Source organism: Lolium rigidum, chromosome 5 (genome assembly GCF_022539505.1).
Source record: "Lolium rigidum isolate FL_2022 chromosome 5, APGP_CSIRO_Lrig_0.1, whole genome shotgun sequence".
Lineage (NCBI taxonomy): Eukaryota > Viridiplantae > Streptophyta > Magnoliopsida > Poales > Poaceae > Lolium > Lolium rigidum.
In genome coordinates, this window is record NC_061512.1 from 19,733,411 (window position 1) to 19,743,176 (window position 9,766).

Sequence of the window (9,766 nt, forward strand, 5' to 3'; positions counted from 1 at the left end):
CAACTCAACCAACTTCAAGAGGAAGACTCCTTATAAGAAGAAAGGGAACTGCCATGTTTGTGGCGCTCCCGGACATTGGGCTCCTCGATTGCCCGTAACGCCATGATCGGGCGTGAGAACAGCGGCAAGTCCGCAAATGTTGTTATTGGTGTTGATACCGAGATGAAGGACGTTGGGTACGGTATTTCTCCTACTCGTCCTTTCGGTATGTAATTCTCCTGATTGGTGGATAGACACCGGAGCCAATACACATGTATGTTCCGATGTCTCTATGTTTTCTTCTTATCAGGTCGCAAGGACTTGCTCCGTGCTGATGGGAAACGGCTCACGTGCTTCGTTCGTGGTGTTGGTACGGTGGATCCGAAGTTTACTTCAGTGAAAGACCATTCAGCTGAAGAATGTGCAGCACGTTCCATCAATTAATAAGAATCTCGTTAGCGGATCGCTTTTATGTCGAGATGGTTTTAAGTTGGTTTTTGAGTCCAATAAAGTTGTAATTTCCAAGTGTGGACAATTTGTTGGAAAAGGTTATGTGTGCGGAGGCTTGTTCCGCTTATCTCTGTCAGACTTATGTACTAAAATTATTAATCATGTTTGCAATGATAGTGAGTCCGATATTTGGCATTCACGACTTTGTCATATTAATTTTGGGTGCATGACGCGGCTAGCGAATATGAATATTATTCCGAAATTTGCTATTGTCAAGAAATCCAAGTGCCAAGTATGTGTGCAAGCTAAGCAACCACGTAAGTCTCACAAGATTGCGGAGGCAAGAGACTTGGCACCGCTGGAGCTTATACATTCGGATCTTTGTGAAATGAATGGTGAATTGACGAAAGGAGGAAAAAGATACTTCACGACTTTAATTGATGACTCTACTCGATATTGTTATGTGTACCTCCTGAAATCTAAAGATGAAGCTCTTAATCACATCAAAATCTTTAAAGCTGAAGCAGAAAACCAACTTGATCGAAAGATCAAACGGCTAAGGTCCGATCGTGGTGGAGAGTATTTTTCCAACGAGTTTGATTCTTTTTGTGCGGAACATGGTATTATCCATGAGAGGACGCCTCCCTACTCACCTCAGTCAAATGGGGTGGCCGAAAGAAAGAACCGTACTCTAACTGATTTGGTTAACGCCATGTTATATACATCGGGTCTATCCAAGGCATGGTGGGGGGAGGCGATATTGACTGCATGTCATGTCCTAAACCGTGTTCCCACAAAGAACAAAACCATTACCCCTTTTGAGGAATGGGAAAGGAAAAGGTTGAAACTCTCTTACCTACGAACTTGGGGCTGTATGGCGAAAGTAAATGTGTCGATACCCAAGAAGCGCAAGCTTGGACCAAAAACCGTGGATTGTGTTCTTCTGGGATATGCATTTCATAGCATTGGATACAGATTTTTGATAGTAAAATCAGAGGTATCTGACATGCATGTTGGCACAATTATGGAGTCGAATGATGCGACTTTCTTTGAGGACATCTTTCCTATGAAAGAAACGTCTAGCTCATCAATTCAGGAGATGCCCAGTTCATCTACTCAGGAATTATTTCCTGAACCTACCATGACTATAGAACACTTTGATAATCCTGTGGAGGAGGACAGTCGGACCAACCCAACCGGCGATTTCCGACAAGTCTTTCTGCTTAGAGCAAGAAGCGGAACCAAAATAAAGCTTTCTTTATTTTCATTTATGGATAACCAATCCATTTTCCAGCTCCCAAAAGGAGCAAGAGACAGAGGACTGCAAAGTCCTTTGGTCACGATTTCATTGTGTACCTCGTGGATGATACTCCAACTTCTATTTCAGAAGCCTATGCATCTCAGGATGCTGACTACTGGAAGGAAGCTGTCCGTAGCGAGATGGATTCCATCTTAGCTAATGGAACTTGGGAGGTTACTGATCGTCCTTATGGGTGCAAACCTGTAGGATGCAAGTGGGTGTTCAAGAAAAAGCTTAGGCCCGATGGTACTATTGAAAAGTACAAGGCACGTCTTGTGGCCAAGGGTTATACCCAGAAAGAAGGTGAAGATTTCTTTGATACATACTCACATGTTGCCAGATTGATCACCATTCGAGTGCTACTATCCTTGGCTGCCTCACATGGTCTTCTCGTTCATCAAATGGATGTTAAGACTCGCTTTCCTAAATGGAGAGCTTGAAGAGGAAATTTATATGGAGCAGCTCGATGGATTTGTAGTAGATGGTCAAGAAGGAAAGGTGTGTAAATTACTGAAATCTTTATATGGGCTTAAGCAAGCGCCTAAGCAGTGGCATGAGAAGTTTGAAAGAACTTTAACCGCTGAAGGCTTTGTTGTAAACAAAGCTGACAAGTGTGTATAATATCGCCATGGTGGGGGCGAGGGAGTTATTCTTTGTCTCTATGTCGATGACATATTGATATTCGGGACCAACCTTACTGTGATTAAGGAGGTCAAGGAGTTCCTATCTCGTTGTTTTGAGATGAAGGACTTGGGAGTAGCCGATGTGATCTTAAACATCAAGTCTGCTGAAGGATGACGATGGTGGGATTACATTGCTTCAGTCCCACTATGTGGAAAAGATCCTAAGTCGCTTCGGGTATAGCGACTGTAAATCTTCTCCAACGCCTTATGATCCTAGTGTGATAATTCGTAAGAATAAAAGAATTGCTAGAGATCAATTGCGATACTCGCAGATCATTGGCTCGCTTATGTATTTAGCCAGCGCCACGAGGCCTGACATCTCCTTTGCGGTAAGTAAACTCAGCCGTTTTGTGTCTAGACCTGGAGATGTTCATTGGCATGCTCTTGAGAGAGTTTTGCGCTATTTGAAAGGCACTGCGAGTTATGGCATTCACTATACTCGGGTATCCAAGGGTACTTGAGGGTTATAGTGATGCAAATTGGATATCTGACGCTGATGAGACTAAGGCCACAAGTGGTTATTTGTTCACACTTGGAGGTGGCGCTGTTTCCTGGAAGTCTTGCAAGCAGACCATCATTACGAGGTCAACTATGGAAGCAGAACTCACAGCATTAGACACAGCCACTGTTGAAGCGAGTGGCTTCGTGAGCTCTTGATGGACTTACCTGTGGTTGAGAAACCAATACCCGCTATTCCTATGAACTGTGATAATCAAACTGTGATCGTCAAAGTAAACAGTTCTAAGGATAATATGAAGTCATCAAGGCATGTGAAGAGGAGACTGAAAACTGTCAAGAAAATGAGAAACTCCGGAGTTATAGCGTTGGATTATATCCATACGTCTAGAAACCTGGCAGACCCCTTCACTAAGGGACTATCACGAAATGTGATAGAAAATGCATCGAGGGAGATGGGTATGAGACCCACAGTATGAGCTGCCCACGGTGGTAACCCACTCTATGTGATCGGAGATCCCGTGAATTAGAGCTGGGAGACAAGCTGTTGGTCAGCTGAGAGGAGAGTATATATCCCTATAGTAATTTTACCACTCCGTAAGATGCAATACTCTCCTAATCTGCATGGCAGGTTGATAATTATCTTAATGTGTTCTAAGTGGCTTATTTTAGCAAAGATGTTGTCCTGCAGAACATCTTTTGAAGAACACACCTATATGAGTCTGATTGTTAAACGTCGCAATCTATGAGAGTTGGGTGCTCTCTAGTAAACTCATGAAAGGCCCTGGAGTATGACGTATAAGCTCGAAACCGCGAGGAAGCCTCGCGGCAGCCTAGTATCGGTTTAGGCTTCGTATGAAGCTAGAGCGCAGAAAACTTGTAGTTCAAGGCATAGTCCACTATCCAAGTTGCAATCTAGTGTAATATGAGGCTTTAAGTGGAAGTTCAACTTAACAGTCTCCACGACATACCGGTATATAAAACAATGTTCTGGAAACTTATTGATGAGATGTGCCAATGAGAGTTTGTGGGGGATTGCTGGAATTTGGGGCATTTGGCCTTTGGCCCATGGCCCATTATCAAATTCTGAAACTCACATGGCCCACTCCAATAATCAGTAGCTGCACTAGTGGGGGCTGAAGTTTAGTCCCACATTGCTAGTTGGGAGAGAGTTGGAGTGGTATATAAGGTGGGCTGTTCTAGTCCTAGTAAGTGAGTGAGAAGAGAGAGAGCCCTCGCGCACTCCTCCTCCTCCGCCGCCCGCCTCGCCTCGCCTCGCCTCGCCACGCCACGTCACGACGCGCCGCGGGTTGCGGGAATCTCGCCGAGCCGAGCTTATCTTTTTGCTGTTTGGGAAATTAATTGTGTAATCAATTTCGAGTCATTAACGGACGCGTTACTCAGCCGCCGGTTTTTCTGGATCGTGGCTGTGCCGACTCGGACGTGGGCTGCGCCCCACGACCTTCCCGAACCACACTATATAAATGCGGACTCCAACCCTAGTCAAAACGAGACACATATGCGACTACCAGTTTCCAGTTCATTGCGCCGCCGCCTTCGTCTTTCTCATCCCGTCCGTCGGCGTGCACCGACTGCCGGGACAGTAGGCCTCCGGAACCCTGCCTCTCGTGAACCTGTACGGGTGAGGGGCAATCAGGTTTTTGGGGAGCGCTCAGGCGCGACTACTGGCATCATGACGTCGTCATCGGACGACGAGTTCCTCCACACCGACAACTTCTTCCCGGACCTCAGCGACTTCTTCGACAACCTCAACATGGGCGACAACGACGCTGCTGCGAAGTATGTGATCTTGTCGTTTCTCTTTCAGTTTCTGTTAGAGTTCCTTCTTCTAGTTTCTGTGGTAGATGCGATCGGTTTGTCTAGTTTACATGTGATCTGTTCATCTACCTTACTAGTCTGCATGATTAGTTTATCTGTTATTTTCGTAGTCATGATTTATCATTTACTTGTACGGATTATTTCATATGGATATTTGCTTATATATTCAACAATAGAATGTTAGGCTTGCAAGTGAAAGGGCAATGTCAAACTCTAGTCTACAGATGCAATTAGACATAAGCAGTTGGAATCTGGAAAATATTCTGTGTGAAAGCACAAATTGCAATCGAGGCATAGTTAATCGAACAGGCTAGAATGCATCCCCGCAAAATAAAAACAGAGCAGAACGCCATCTCTGCATCTATACAAAACAGGGGCAAGGGTTCAAAGCTCAAGCATGTAGCCTACACATTTAGTTTCATTTTTTTTCGAAATGGGGGTATACCCCAGCTTCTGCATCATGATGATGCACACGGCCTTTTATTAAAGTCCAAGTAATAAAGTTTTACAACTCACGCAGCATGAAGGATTGATACAAAAATCATCCTTCGAAAAAATAACATACTAAGATGACACTCAACATATCCTTCTAGTATGTCGCCAACCAGCCTGGCACAAGATATCCTGAGCGACCATCAGGAGACGTGTGCATCCAGTAACCATAGCATCCCGCTGTCACTCCGGAGAAAGCAGAGCCCAAAGCTGAACCCAATGGGAAACCATATGGATAACCTGCAAGAAATGAAAAGAGGGTTTTTTATTAAAAATTATATCGTTCCTGGTCCTCCAGATAGACCAACATAAAGCAGAAACCCCAATACGGATATACGCTTTAGATTGTCTATGTACTTCATTTAACCAATTACCAAACATATTAGTAATATTGGTGGGAGGTGGAAGATCATAGGTAAAATTAACCATACGCCATAATTGTTTAGCTAAAGGACATTCAATAAAAAGGTGTTGGATAGTCTCTTGTTCCCCACAGAAAACACATTTTGTACACTCATTCCAATGACGTTTAGCTAGGTTGTCCTTAGTTAATAACACCTTATGACACATTTAGTTTCATGGAATTACTTAGGCTCTTTCAGAGTACTAAGGCTAGAATCATTGTAACTCTGAGTACTAAGGCTCTTTTAGACTTACAACCAAAGAACAACTATGCACAGCTAGAGCATTAGAGCACTAAGGCTCTTTCAGCGACATCTCTACAGCAAGATTCGACCCCGTCTAATACCATGATCAATGACCATTACATGCCAGTGTACAAGAAAAATTATGGAAAGACTAACCAACAATTAAGGGATGATCTAAGATCTCGAAATCAGGTTCAGAAAGAAAAGAAAAAAGAATACATAAGGTTCATATTTTGCATAGCAAAGCAGATCCACCATACCTGAAACGCCTTGTTCAGCGGCTCCTCACGGTAACTTGGCTATCTCACCGCGAAGCCAAGCTAGTGCACTGCCATCATTGTCCTCAACGGAGCTGAGGAATATCTCGCGATTGTCAACACTTATGAAGACCACAAAGGCTTTTGGTTTTTCAGCGGGATCAAAACCTTCCAAGGTTCTCAAGGCAGCGATGCATTTGCTTATGGTGAATTGTTAAGAAGCTTCGTTGTTGACTTCTTTCTCTTTGATGTTGACAAACATGTCAATGACTCCAACTAATGCATCTCCGGTACTCTTAGGTTTCATCTTGGGGCTGCTCTTGCGTTTTCTTGGTTTTTTTGTTGAGGGACCAGCCCCATTTCTTTGATTGGCCTCTACATTTGTCACACAGCTTGTGTTTGAGTAGCCACTACATGCTCCAACCCAACCTGCCTTTTATTGACCTGTACATGCTCCACATGTGGTTGCTCTAAGACCTCGAAATCAGCATCCTTATCTGCTTCATCATTATCAGAATTAGTTTTGATATCCATGTGTGGTTTTTGGTTAGCGGTAGAGGTAAAGTTGAAGTTGCCCTCAGCAGTGTGTTCTATAAATCCATCAAAAAGAGAATATGTTAGTTTTCAAAATATCAATAGGACAAAGGAAAAGCAACAGAGAAGAAACATAGAAGAAACAGACAAGAAAGAGGAAAGGGCTTTTGCTATGATAAATATGCAAACTGCAAGCTAAATAAATGAAGCAAAAGGATAGCTAAACTTACTATGGTAGAGATTTGCAAGTGTCTCATAAAGAGGAAATGGATTTTTCTTAAACCTCAAGATTCTTGGACCAAATGACTGCAATATATAAATGAAGCATTAAACTTGAACCAAAATATTGCAAGTAGAATTCTACTAGAACGACAATTGCACAATAACTTACAATTGCCAGATTATCCCATAGATGAGGTTCGGCATCCAACATGAATTTGCTATCGATCCACCCAACTCCACTTTTCCCAAGGGCATCTTTCAGCATTCTATAATCCCTTTTGAGTTCCTTCTCCTTGTCATGAACCTGGGACTTGTCAAACCTCACATGTGGATTTCGTTGGTGGAACATATCCACCATTGCTGACCATGATTCACCACTCCAACCATTCTGGCCTCTATGATACGGAGTGTCATGCTCATGGAGTATCTCAACAAGTGACTTCTCAAGCAAAATATTCCATTGTGCTCTTGGCTTTGCACCTGCACAAGCATACACAAAATGATCCATCAGTAAGCCATGAATGAAGCCATGAATGGTCATTAGAAACATATTTTTACTACCTTGTGGAGATTTCTTTTTTTCTTTGCTTAGGAGACTTCTTTTTCCCTTGCTTAGGATATTTCCTTTTCTTACCCATTGTGCTGGAGCTGGACTGAACCGTGTTGGATCCTTTTGTTTGCATATCTAGTTTAGGTAAAGTATAAAAAATTGAATACACAAAACTGAACACACAAAACTGAATACAAAATATATTATAAAAAAAAGAGTGTATCACCAAGTTCATTATTAGAAGAAATTAAACACAAATAGTGCACCATTACAACATAAGACTAGAAAATGAAGAACATGAATAGTGTATCATTACAACATAAGACTAGAAGATTAAGAAACACACAACTAGCTATTCCACATTTGCATTGTTTCCTGCTTGGTAGTCATTCCACATTTGCATAGTGATCTGATCCCTCAAATATTTGCCTAACACGTGGTTGCCCGGGAGCTGTACAACATCTTCCTGTTTATGTTATCCTCTTGGTCTCCAAGCCAGTCTTCATCACCATTGCGTTGTCTGATGATATTGTGGAATATGGCTGCAGCGGCTGGTATCCTAACTTGATTCCATATTTTGTGGAATGTACCAACTTTGAGGATAGGAAAACATTTTTTCAGAATTCCCAAAAGCCTCTCAATATAGTTTCTAAGGACAGCATGGCGATGGTTAAACAACTCCATATAGTTTTGTGGACGCCGACGACCACGTCCAAATTCCTTCAGATGGTACCTAACCCCTCGGTAAGGTGCAAGAAAGAATTGGGTGTTGCCATAGCCACCATCAACTAGATAAATGTTTTCCAGTAGGGACAGTGAAACCTCTTTGAATGGCAGAATTCAGCACCCTAGCATCACTAGCTGACCCTTCCTAGCCGCAGGAAATATAGGTTACATTGAGGTCAAAGTCACATGTGAACATTGCATTCTGGCTGAGGGTGCCTTTTCTATTTCTCCATGGATAAGCACAGCTAGGTGTTCTTGTAACTGGCACATGGGACCCATCGATAGCACCAATGCAATTCTGCATATGGGAAGTTTGGGAAAAACATAAGAAATAGATAAGAGAAAAGCTTTGGTAGAAAAATAAGGTTTGAAGTCTAGACCTGGAAGTATGGGAAGAAGCGGCGGTCTGTAGCTATTCTTGGATGAGTTTCATAGAGATTGAGAGGCTTGACGATTCTTGTTGTCAAGGTTGGAATAATATCGAAAAACTCCCTAACATACTTGCTGAAACTCCAACCACTATGCTTAAACTCTAATTGCATTTTTTTCATATGAAGCATTGTGGGAGAGCATGTACAAGAAACACGCGAGCTTCTCTTCCACCTTGATCCTAGAATCTAAAATCAATCCCTCCTCTCTAAGATATGATGCCAACCACATGAAAATGTTCGGCTCCATCCTAAAGGCAGCTAAGCAGTTCTTGAGGTGTCCTCCAAGCAATTCTCTAACATGCTCCTTGCCATATACAAACGAAAGGTGTCTTTGCTGTCTTGTGTTTGCCATGTCAAGTGGAAGTACAATCCAGGCAAAATGACAAACATAAACTCTTCATCTTCGTTTTTCCTCTTCCTAACACGTTCTACACTCCGCAAGTCCATGACAACCTATATTTAAGCAAAACAAGGTTATTTTATCACTCAAAACTAGCACCCAAGTTGTTGTCTAGACAAAGCCAGTGAAACCTTTATATATGAAATGATATACTTAATTAACATGGCTCGGTCTGAAATGTTATACTTAATTAATCTGACACTAGTTGTATAACCTGGTACGCTGGTACAAATTAACATAACACAAACACAACAAGTAAACATATGCTCAGCAGAATAAATTCATGCATAAGATCCAACTAGCATTAGTGCAGAATAACCACCAAGCAGTCAAACTAGCACTCAGAACAGTCAGGCTCAATCCAATAATGGAGTACTATTTAGTAGGTACATACCGAATTTTGGTGTTGCTATCGGATCCCAAGAAGGTGGGATCTCTCCACTGAATGAATTACTTGGAGATAATGCCAGAATGTTCACTTGCAGAAACAAGATGGATAAGCTTCTCTGTTAATCCCTACAATAAACAAAAAATGCATCAGCTTTACAAACAAAGATCTAGCAGGCATGGTTAAAAGTGAATAAAAAGAAATAGATAAGAGAACAATTTGGCAAAGATGCGTTCTCTCTGTGAAAAACTAGGCCTGCTATACATTGTACATTGTACATTGTATCATTACAGAAGACTAGAAGAGTTCAGCGACAACAATATTTTGACAGTTCTTATTCACCAAACATTGGGACAAGGTCAAAACTTAGAACTAATTCGAGACCCTACAAGAATTAATTAAGCATGAGAGT